Genomic DNA, 12,952 nt, shown 5'->3' with positions numbered 1-12,952 from the left:
CCTGGCCACACAGAGATGGGAATGTTGACCAGGAGCTGCAGGTGTTATACAGAGCACAGCCTGGCCTCACAGAGATGGGAATGTTGACCAGGAGCTGCAGGGGTTATACGGAGCACACCCTGGCCACACAGAGATCGGAATGTTGACCAGGAGCTGCAGGAGATATACAGAGCACACCCTGCCCACACACAGAGATGGAAATGTTGACCAGGAGCTGCTGGGGTTAGACAGAGCACCCTGGACACACAGAGATGGGAAGGTTGACCAGGAGCTGCAGGAGTTATACAGAGCACCCCCTGACCACACAGAGATGGGAAGGTTGACCAGCAGCTGCAGGAGTTATACAGAGCACCCCCTGCCCACACACAGAGATGGAAATGTTGACCAGGAGCTGCTGGGGTTATACAGAGCACACCCTGGCCACACAGAGATGGGAAGGTTGACCAGGAGCTGCAGGAGTTATACAGAGCACCCCCTGACCACACACAGAGATGGAAATGTTGACCAGGAGCTGCTGGGGTTAGACAGAGCACACCCTGGACACACAGTCATGGGAATGTTGACTAGGAGCAGGGGTTAACAGAGCACACCCTGGCCACACAGATGGGAATGATGACCAGGAGTTGCAGGGGTTATACAGAGAACACCCTGACCACACAGAGGTGGGAATGTTGACCAGGAGCAGGGATAATGCAGAGCACATCCTGGCCATACGGAGATGGGAATGTTGACCAGGAGCTGCAGGGGTTAGACAGAGCACATCGTGGCCACACAGAGATGGGAATGTAGACCAAGAGTTGAAGGGGTGAGACAGAGCACATCCTGACCACACAGTGATGGGAATGTTGACCAGGAGCAGGGGTATACAGAGCACACCCTGGCCACAGACAGATGGGAATGTTGACCATGAGCTGCTTGGGTTAGACAGAGCACACCCTGGCCACACAGTGATGGGAATGTTGACCAGGAGCAGGGGTATACAGAGCGACCCTGGCCACACAGATGGGAATGTTGACCAGGAGTTGCAGGGGTTATACAGAGCACATCCTGACCACACAGATGGGAATGTTGACCAGGAGTTGCAGGGGTTATACTGATCACACACTGGCCACACAGAGATGGGAATGTTGACCAGTAGCTGCAGGGGTTATACAGAGCACACCCTGGCTACACACAGATGGGAATGTTGACCAGGAGCTGCTGGGGTTAGACAGAGCACACCCTGATCACACAGTGATGGGAATGTTGACCAGGAGCAGGGGTTAACAGAGCACACCCTGGCCACACAGATGGGAATGTTGACCAGGAGTTGCAGGGGTTATACAGAGAACACCCTGACCACACAGAGGTGGGAATGTTGACCAGGAGCTGCAGGGGTTATACAGAGCACACCCCGGCCACACACAGAGATGGGAATGTTGACCAGGAACAGAGGTTATACAGAGCACAACCTGGCCACACAGAGAAGGGAATGTTGACCAGGAGCAGGGGTTATACATAGCACACCCTGGCCACACAGAGAAGGGAATGTTGACCAGGAGCTGCAGGGGTTATACAGAGCACACCCTGGCCACACAGAGATGGGAATGTTGACCAGGAGCTGCAGGTGTTATACAGAGCACACCCTGGCCTCACAGAGATGGGAATGTTTAACAGGAGCTGCAGGGGTTATACAGAGCACACCCTGGCCACACAGAGATGGGAATGTTGACCAGGAGCTGCAGGGGTTATACAGAGCACACCCTGGCCACACAGAGATGGGAATGTTGACCAGGAGCTGCTGGGGTTATACAGAGCACACCCTGGCCACACAGAGATGGGAATGTTGACCAGGAGCTGCAGGGGTTATGCAGAGCACACCCTGGACACACAGAGATGGGAATGTTGACCAGGAGCTGCAGGGGTTATACAGAGCACATCCTGACCACACAGATGGGAATGTTGACCAGGAGTTGCAGGGGTTATACAGATCCCACACTGGCCACACAGAGATGTGAATGTTGGCCAGGAGCTGCAGGGGTTATACAGAGCACACCCTGCCCACACAGAGAAGGGAATGTTGACCAAGTGCAGCGGTTATACAGAGCACACCCTGGCCACACAGAGATGGGAATGTTTACCAGTAGCTGCAGGGGTTATACAGAGCACACCCCGGCCACACAGAGATGGGAATGTTGACCAGGAGCTGCAGCGGTTAAACAAAGCACACCCTGGCCACACAGAGATGGGAATGTTTACCAGGAGCTGCAGGGGTTATACAGAGCACACGCTGGACACACAGAGATGGGAATGTTGACCAGGAACTGCTGGGGTTAGACAGAGCACACCTTGATCACACAGTGATGGGAATGTTGACCAGGAGCAGGGGTTAACAGAGCACACCCTGGCCACACAGATGGGAATGTTGACCAGGAGTTGCAGGGGTTATACAGAGAACACCCTGACCACACAGAAGTGGGAATGTTGACCAGGAGCAGGGATTATGCAGAGCACATCCTGGCCATACGGAGATGGGAATGTTGACCAGGAGCTGCAGGGGTTCGACAGAGCACATCGTGGCCACACAGAGATGGGAATCTTGACCAGGACATGCAGGGGTTATACAGAGAACATCCTGACCACACAGTGATGGGAATGGAGACCAGGAGTTGCAGGGGTTATACAGAGCACATCCTGACACACAGTGATGGGAATGTTGACCAGGAGCAGGGGTATACAGAGCACACCCTGGCCACACACAGATGGGAATGTTCACCAGGAGCTGCTTGGGTTAGACAGAGCACACCCTGGCCACACAGTGATGGGAATGTTGACCAGGAGCAGGGGTATACAGAGCGACCCTGGCCACACAGATGGCAATGTTGACCAGGAGTTGCAGGGGTTATACAGAGCACATCCTGACCACACAGATGGGAATGTTGACCAGGAGTTGCAGGGGTTATACAGATCCCACACTGGCCACACAGAGATGGGAATGTTGACCAGGAGCTGCAGGGGTTATACAGAGCACACCCTGGCCAAACAGAGATGGGAATGTTAACCAGGAGCTGCAGGGGTTATACAGAGCACACCCTGGCCACACAGAGATGTGAATGTTGACCAGGAGCTGCAGGGGTTATACAGAGCACACCCTGGCCACACAGAGATGGGAATGTTGACCAGGAGCTGCAGGGGTTATGCAGAGCACACCCTGGCCACACAGAGATGGGAATGTTGACCAGGAGCTGCTGGGGTTATACAGAGCACACCATCGACACACAAAGATGGGAATGTTGACCAGGAGCTGCAGGGGTTATACAGAGCACACCCTGGACACACAGAGATGGGAATGTTGACCAGGAGCTGCAGGGGTTATACAGAGCACACCCTGCCCACACACAGAAATGGGAATGTTGACCAGGAGCTGCAGGAGTTATACAGAGCACAAACTGGCCACACAGAGATGGGAATGTTGACCAGGAGCTGGGGTTATACAGAGCACACCCTGGCCTCACTGAGAAGGACATGTTGACCAGGAGCTGCAGGAGTTAATCAGAGCACACCCTGGCCACACAGAGATGGGAATGTTGACCAGGAGCTGCAGGTGTTATACAGAGCACAGCCTGGCCTCACAGAGATGGGAATGTTGACCAGGAGCTGCAGGGGTTATACGGAGCACACCCTGGCCACACAGAGATCGGAATGTTGACCAGGAGCTGCAGGAGTTATACAGAGCACCCCCTGACCACACAGAGATGGGAAGGTTGACCAGCAGCTGCAGGAGTTATACAGAGCACCCCCTGCCCACACACAGAGATGGAAATGTTGACCAGGAGCTGCTGGGGTTATACAGAGCACACCCTGGCCACACAGAGATGGGAAGGTTGACCAGGAGCTGCAGGAGTTATACAGAGCACCCCCTGACCACACACAGAGATGGAAATGATGACCAGGAGCTGCTGGGGTTAGACAGAGCACACCCTGGACACACAGTGATGGGAATGTTGACTAGGAGCAGGGGTTAACAGAGCACACCCTGGCCACACAGATGGGAATGATGACCAGGAGTTGCAGGGGTTATACACAGAACACCCTGACCACACAGAGGTGGGAATGTTGACCAGGAGCAGGGATTATGCAGAGCACATCCTGGCCATACGGAGATGGGAATGTTGACCAGGAGCTGCAGGGGTTAGACAGAGCACATCGTGGCCACACAGAGATGGGAATGTAGACCAGGAGTTGAAGGGGTGAGACAGAGCACATCCTGACCACACAGTGATGGGAATGTTGACCAGGAGCAGGGGTATACAGAGCACACCCTGGCCACAGACAGATGGGAATGTGACCATGAGCTGCTTGGGTTAGACAGAGCACACCCTGGCCACACAGTGATGGGAATGTTGACCAGGAGCAGGGGTATACAGAGCGACCCTGGCCACACAGATGGGAATGTTGACCAGGAGTTGCAGGGGTTATACAGAGCACATCCTGACCACACAGATGGGAATGTTGACCAGGAGTTGCAGGGGTTATACTGATCACACACTGGCCACACAGAGATGGGAATGTTGACCAGGAGCTGCAGGGGTTATACAGAGCACACCCTGACCACACAAAGATGGGAATGTTGACCAGGAGCTGCTGGGGTTAGACAGAGCACACCCTGATCACACAGTGATGGGAATGTTGACCAGGAGCAGGGGTTAACAGAGCACACCCTGGCCACACAGATGGGAATGTTGACCAGGAGTTGCAGGGGTTATACAGAGAACACCCTGACCACACAGAGGTGGGAATGTTGACCAGGAGCTGCAGGGGTTATACAGAGCACACCCTGGCCACACACAGAGATGGGAATGTTGACCAGGAACAGAGGTTATACAGAGCACAACCTGGCCACACAGAGAAGGGAATGTTGACCAGGAGCAGCGGTTATACAGAGCACACCCTGGCCACACAGAGAAGGGAATGTTGACCAGGAGCTGCAGGGGTTATACAGAGCACACCCTGGCCACACAGAGATGGGAATGTTGACCAGGAGCTGCAGGTGTTATACAGAGCACACCCTGGCCTCACAGAGATGGGAATGTTGAACAGGAGCTGCAGGGGTTATACAGAGCACACCCTGGCCACACAGAGATGGGAATGTTGACCAGGAGCTGCAGGAGTTATACAGAGCACATTGTGGCCACACACAGAGATGGGAATGTTAACCAGGAGCTGCAGGGGTTATACAGAGCACACCCTGGCCACACAGAGATGGGAAGGTTGACCAGGAGCTGCAGGAGTTTTACAGAGCACCCCCTGACCACACAAAGAGATGGAAATGTTGCCCAGGAGCTGCTGGGGTTAGACAGAGCACACCCTGGACACACAGTGATGGGAATGTTGACTAGGAGCAGGGGTTAACAGAGCACACCCTGGCCACACAGATGGGAATGTTGACCAGGAGTTGCAGGGGTTATACAGAGAACACCCTGACCACACAGAGGTGGGAATGTTGACCAGGAGCAGGGATTATGCAGAGCACATCCTGGCCATACGGAGATGGGAATGTTGAGCAGGAGCTGCAGGGGTTAGACAGAGCACATCGTGGCCACACAGAGATGGGAATCTTGACCAGGAGATGCAGGGGTTATACAGAGAACATCCTGACCACACAGTGATGGGAATGTAGACCAGGAGTTGCAGGGGTTATACAGAGCACATCCTGACCACACAGTGATAGGAATGTTGACCAGGAGCAGGGGTATACAGAGCACTCCCTGGCCACACACAGATGTGAATGTTGACCATGAGCTGATTGGGTTAGACAGAGCACACCCTGGCCACACAGTGATGGGAATATTGACCAGGGGTTGCAGGTTCTATACAGAGCACAACCTGGCCACACAGAGATGGGAATGTTGACCAGGAGCTGCAGGGGTTATACAGAGCGCCAGTTGGCCTCACAGAGAAGGACATGTTGACCAGGACCTGCAGGAGTTATACAGAGCACACCCTGGCCAGACAGAGATGGGAATGTTGACCAGGTGCTGCAGGAGTATACAGAGCACATCCTTGCCACACAGAGATGGGAATGTTCACCAGGAGCTGCAGGGGTTATACAGAGCACACCCTGGGCACAAACAGAGATGGGAATGTTCACCATGAGCTGCAGGGGTTATACAGTGCACACCCTGGCCACACAGAGATGGGAATGTTGACCAGAAGTTGCAGGGGTTATACAGAGCACACCCTGGCCACACACACAGATGGGAATGTTGACCAGGAGCTGCAGGGGACATACAGAGCACATCCTGGCCACACAGAGATGGGAATGCTGACCAGGAGCTGCAGGGGTTATACAGAGCACACCCTGGCCACACAGAAATGGGAATATTGACCAGAAGTTGCAGGAGTTATACCGAGCACAACCTGGCCACACAGAGATGGGAATGTTGACCAGGAGCTGCAGGGGTTATACAGAGCGCCAGTTGGCCTCACAGAGAAGGAAATGTTGACCAGGAGCTGCAGGAGTTATACAGAGCACACCCTGGCCAGACAGAGATGGGAATGTTGACCAGGTGCTGCAGGAGTATACAGAGCACATCCTGGCCACACAGAGATGGGAATGTTCACCAGGAGCTGCAGGGGTTATACAGAGCACACACTGGACACACAGAGATGGGAATGTTGACCAGGAGCTGAGGAGTTATACAGAGCACACCCTGGGCACACACAGATGGGAATGTTGACCAGTAGCTGCAGGGGTTATACTGAGCACACCCTGGCCACACAGAGATGGGAATGTTGACCAGGAGCTGCAGGAGTTATACAGAGCACACCCTGGCCGCACACAGAGATGGGAATGTTAACCAGGAGCTGCAGGGGTTATACAGAGCACACCCTGGCCACACACAGAATTGGGAATGTTGACCAGGAGCTGCAGGAGTTATACAGAGCACAACCTGGCCACACAGAGATGGGAATGTTGACCAGGAGCTGCAGGAGTTATACAGAGCATACCCTGGGCACACACAGATGGGAATGTTGACCAGGAGCTGCAGGGGTTATACAGAGCACACCCTGGCCACACACAGAGATGGGAATGTTGACCAGGACTGCAGGGGTTATACAGAACGCCACCTGGCCTCACAGAGAAGGACATGTTGACCATGAGCTGCAGGAGTTATACAGAGCACACCCTGGCCACACAGAGATGGGAATGTTGACCAGGAACTGCAGGGGTTATACAGAGCACACCCTGGCCACACAGAGATGTGAATGTCGACCAGGAGCTGCAGGGGTTATACAGAGCACACCCTGACCACACAGAGATGGGAATGTTGACCAGGAGCGGCAAGGGTTATACAGAGCACACCTGACCACACAGAGGTGGGAATGTTGACCAGGAGCTGCAGGGGTTATACAGAGCACACCCTGGCCACACACAGAGGTGGGAATGTTGACCAGGAGCAGGGGTTATACAGAGCACACCCTGGCCAAACAGAGAAGGGAATGTTGACCAGGAGCAGGGGTTATACAGAGCACACCCTGGCCACACAGAGATGGGAATGTTGACCAGGAGCAGGGTTTATACAGAGCACACCCTGGCCACACAGAGATGGGAATGTTGGCCAGGAGCTGCAGGGGTTATACAGAGCACACCCTGGCCAAACACAGATGGGAATGTTGACCAGGAGCTGCTTGGGTTAGACAGAACACACCCTGGCCACACAGTGATGGGAATGTTGACCAGGAGGAGGGGTATACAGAGCGACCCTGGCCACACAGATGGGAATGTTGACTAGGAGTTGCAGGGGTATTACAGAACACATCCTGACCACACAGATGGGAATGTTGACCAGGAGTTGCAGGGGTTATACAGATCACACACTGGCCACACAGAGATGGGAATGTTGACCAGGAGCTGCAGGGGTTATACAGAGCACACCCTGGCCACACACAGATGGGAATGTTGACCAGGAGCTGCTGGGGTTAGACAGAGCATACCCTCTGCACACAGAGATGGGAATGTTGACCAGGAGCAGGGGTTAACAGAGCACAACCTGGCCATACAGATGGGAATGTTGACCAGGAGTTGCAGGGGTTATACAGAGAACACCCTGACCACACAGAGGTGTTAATGTTGACCAGGAGCTGCAGGGGTTTTACAGAGCACACCCTGGCCACACACAAAGGTGGGAATGTTGACCAGGAACAGGGGTTATACAGAGCACACCCTGGCCACACAGAGAAGGGAATGTTGACCAGGAGCAGGGGTTATACAGAGCACACCCTGGCCACACAGAGAAGGGAATGTTGACCAGGAGCTGCAGGGGGTATACAGACCACACCCTGGCCACACAGAGATGGGAATGTTGACCAGGATCTGCAGGGTTTATGCAGAGCACACCCTGGACACACAGAGATGGGAATGTTGACCAGGAGCTGCAGGTGTTATACAGAGCACACCCTGGCCACACAGAGATGGGAATGTTGACCAGGAGCTGCAGGGGTTATACAGAGCACACCTGACCACACAGAGGTGGGAATGTTGACCAGGAGCTGCAGGGGTTCTACAAAGCACACCCTGGCCACACACAGAGGTGGGAATGTTGACCAGGAGCAGGGGTTATACAGAGCACACCCTGGCCAAACAGAGAAGGGAATGTTGACCAGGAGCAGGGGTTATACAGAGCACACCCTGGCCACACAGAGATGGGAATGTTGACCAGGAGCAGGGTTTATACAGAGCACACCCTGGCCACACAGAGATGGGAATGTTGGCCAGGAGCTGCAGGGGTTATAGAGAGCACACCCTGGCCAAACACAGATGGGAATGTTGACCAGGAGCTGCTGGGGTTAGACAGAGCACACCCTGATCACACAGTGATGGGAATGTTGACCAGGAGCAGGGGTTAACAGAGAACACCTTGGCCACTCAGATGGGAATGTTGACCAGGAGTTGTAAGGGTTATACAGAGAACACCCTGACCACACAGAGGTGGGAATGTTGACCAGGAGCAGGGATTATGCAGAGCACATCCTGGCCATACGGAGATGGGAATGTTGACCAGGAGCTGCTGGGGTTAGACCGAGCACATCGTGGACACACACAGATGGGACTCTTGACCAGGAGATGCAGGGGTTATACAGAGAACATCCTGACCACACAGTGATGGGAATGTAGACCAGGAGTTGCAGGGGTTATACAGAGCACATCCTGACCACACAGTGATGTGAATGTTGACCAGGAGCAGGGGTACACAGAGCATACCCTGGCCACACACAGATGGGAATGTTGACCAGGAGCTGCTTGGGTTAGACAGAACACACCCTGGCCACACAGTGATGGGACTGTTGACCAGGAGGAGGGGTATACAGAGCGACCCTGGCCACACAGATGGGAATGTTGACTAGGAGTTGCAGGGGTATTACAGAACACATCCTGACCACACAGATGGGAATGTTGACCAGGAGTTGCAGGGGTTATACAGATCCCACACTGGCCACACAGAGATGGGAATGTTGACCAGGAGCTACAGGGGTTATACAGAGCACACCCTGGCCACACACAGATGGGAATGTTGACCAGGAGCTGCTGGGGTTAGACAGAGCATACCCTGGGCACACAGAGATGGGAATGTTGACCAGTAGCAGGGGTTAACAGAGCACAACCTGGCCATACAGATGGGAATGTTGACCAGGAGTTGCAGGGGTTATACAGAGAACACCCTGACCACACAGAGGTGTTAATGTTGACCAGGAGCTGTAGGGGTTATACAGAGCACACCCTGGCCACAGACAAAGGTGGGAATGTTGACCAGGAACAGGGGTTATACAGAGCACACCCTGGCCACACAGAGAAGGGAATGTTGACCAGGAGCAGGGGTTATACAGAGCACACCCTGGCCACACAGAGAAGGGAATGTTGACCAGGAGCTGCAGGGGGTATACAGAGCACACCCTGGCCACACAGAGATGGGAATGTTGACCAGGAGCTGCAGGGGTTATACAGAGCACACCCTGGCCACACAGAGATGGGAATGTTGACCAGGAGCTGCAGGGTTTCTGCAGAGCACACCCTGGACACACAGAGATGGGAATGTTGACCAGGAGCTGCAGGTGTTATACAGAGCACACCCTGGCCACACAGAGATGGGAATGTTGACCAGGAGCTGCAGGGGTTATACAGAGCACACCCTGCCCACACACAGAAATGGGAATGTTGACCAGGAGCTGCAGGAGTTATACAGAGCACAACCTGGCCACACAGAGATGGGAATGTTGACCAGGAGCTGCAGGAGTTATACAGAGCATACCCTGGGAACACACAGCTGGGAATGTTGACCAGGAGCTGCAGGGGTTATACAGAGCTCACCCTGGCCACACAGAGATGGGAATGTTGACCAGGAGCTGCAGGTGTTATACAGAGCCACCCTGGCCTCACAGAGATGGGAATGTTGACCAGGAGCTGCAAGGATTATACAGAGCACACCCTGGCCACACAGAGTTGGGAATGTTGACCAGGAGCTGCAGGAGTTATACAGAGCACATCGTGGCCACACACAGAGATGGGAATGTTGACCAGGAGCTACTGGGATTATACAGTGCACATCCTGGCCACACAGAGATGGGAATGTTGACCAGGAGCTGCAGGGGTGATACAGAGCACATCCTGACCACACACAGAGATGGGAATGTTGACCAGGAGCTGCAGGAGTATACAGAGCACATCCTGGCCACACAGAGATGGGAATGTTGAACAGGAGCTGCAGGAGTATAAAGAGCACACCCTGGCCACACAGAGATGGGAATGTTAACCAGGAGCTGCAGGGTTTATACAGAGCACACCCTGGCCACACACAGAGATGGGAATGTTGACGAGGAGCTTCTGGGCTTATACAGTGCACATCCTGGCCACACAGAGATGGGAATGTTCACCAGGAGCTGAAAAGGGTTATACAGAGCACACCCTGGCCACACAGAGATGGGAATGTTGACCAGGAGCTGCTGGGGTTATACAGAGCACACCATCGACACACAGAGATGGGAATGTCGACCAGGAGCTGCAGGAGTTATACTGAGCACAACCTGGCCACACAGAGATGGGAATGTTGACCAGGAGCTGAAGGGGTTATACAGAGCACACCATGGCCACACAGAGATGGGAATGTTGACCAGGAGCTGCTGGAGTTACACAGAGCACACCCTGGCCACACACAGAGATGAGAATGTTGACCAGGAGCTGCTGGGGTTATACAGAGCACGCCCTGGCCACACACAGAGATGCGAATGTTGACCAGGAGCTGCTGGGGTTATACAGTGCACACCCTGGCCACACACAGAGATGGGAATGTTGACCAGGAGCTGCAGGGGTTATACAGAACGCCACCTGGCCTCACAGAGAAGGACATGTTGACCATGAGCTGCAGGAGTTATACAGAGCACACCCTGGCCACACAGAGATGGGACTGTTGACCAGGAACTGCAGGGGTTATACAGAGCACACCCTGGCCACACAGAGATGTGAATGTCGACCAGGAGCTGCAGGGGTTATACAGAGCACACCCTGACCACACAGAGATGGGAATGTTGACCAGGAGCGGCAGGGGTAAGACAAAGCACACCTGACCACACAGAGGTGGGAATGTTGACCAGGAGCTGCAGGGGTTATACAGAGCACACCCTGGCCACACACAGAGGTGGGAATGTTGACCAGGAGCAGGGGTTATACAGAGCACACCCTGGCCAAACAGAGAAGGGAATGTTGACCAGGAGCAGGGGTTATACAGAGCACACCCTGGCCACACAGAGATGGGAATGTTGACCAGGAGCAGGGTTTATACAGAGCACACCCTGGCCACACAGAGATGGGAATGTTGGCCAGGAGCTGCAGGGGTTATACAGAGCACACCCTGGCCAAACACAGATGGGAATGTTGACCAGGAGCTGCTTGGGTTAGACAGAACACACCCTGGCCACACAGTGATGGGAATGTTGACCAGGAGGAGGGGTATACAGAGCGACCCTGGCCACACAGATGGGAATGTTGACTAGGAGTCGCAGGGGTATTACAGAACACATCCTGACCACACAGATGGGAATGATGACCAGGAGTTGCAGGGGTTATACAGATCCCACACTGGCCACACAGAGATGGGAATGTTGACCAGGAGCTGCAGGGGTTATACAGAGCACACCCTGGCCACACACAGATGGGAATGTTGACCAGGAGCTGCTGGGGTTAGACAGAGCATACCCTGGGCACACGGAGATGGGAATGTTGACCAGGAGCAGGGGTTAACAGAGCACAACCTGGCCATACAGATGGGAATGTTGACCAGGAGTTGCAGGGGTTATACAGAGAACACCCTGACCACACAGAGGTGTTAATGTTGACCAGGAGCTGCAGGGGTTATACAGAGCACACCCTGGCCACACACAAAGGTGGGAATGTTGACCAGGAACAGGGGTTATACAGAGCACACCCTGGCCACACAGAGAAGGGAATGTTGACCAGGAGCAGGGGTTATACAGAGCACACCCTGGCCACACAGAGAAGGGAATGTTGACCAGGAGCTGCAGGGGGTATACAGAGCACACCCTGGCCACACAGAGATGGGAATGTTGACCAGGAGCTGCAGGGTTTATGCAGAGCACACCCTGGACACACAGAGATGGGAATGTTGACCAGGAGCTGCAGGTGTTATACAGAGCACACCCTGGCCACACAGAGATGGGAATGTTGACCAGGAGCTGCAGGGGTTATACAGAGCACACCTGACCACAAATAGGTGGGAATGTTGACCAGGAGCTGCAGGGGTTATACAGAGCACATCCTGGCCACACACAGAGGTGGGAATGTTGACCAGGAGCAGGGGTTATACAGAGCACACCCTGGCCAAACAGAGAAGGGAATGTTGACCAGGAGCAGGGGTTATACAGAGCACACCCTGGCCACACAGAGATGGGAATGTTGACC

The sequence above is a fragment of the Scyliorhinus torazame genome, chromosome 5, assembly GCF_047496885.1.
Source record: "Scyliorhinus torazame isolate Kashiwa2021f chromosome 5, sScyTor2.1, whole genome shotgun sequence".
Classification (NCBI taxonomy): Eukaryota; Metazoa; Chordata; class Chondrichthyes; order Carcharhiniformes; family Scyliorhinidae; genus Scyliorhinus; species Scyliorhinus torazame.
Note: the sequence above shows the minus strand (reverse complement) of the source record.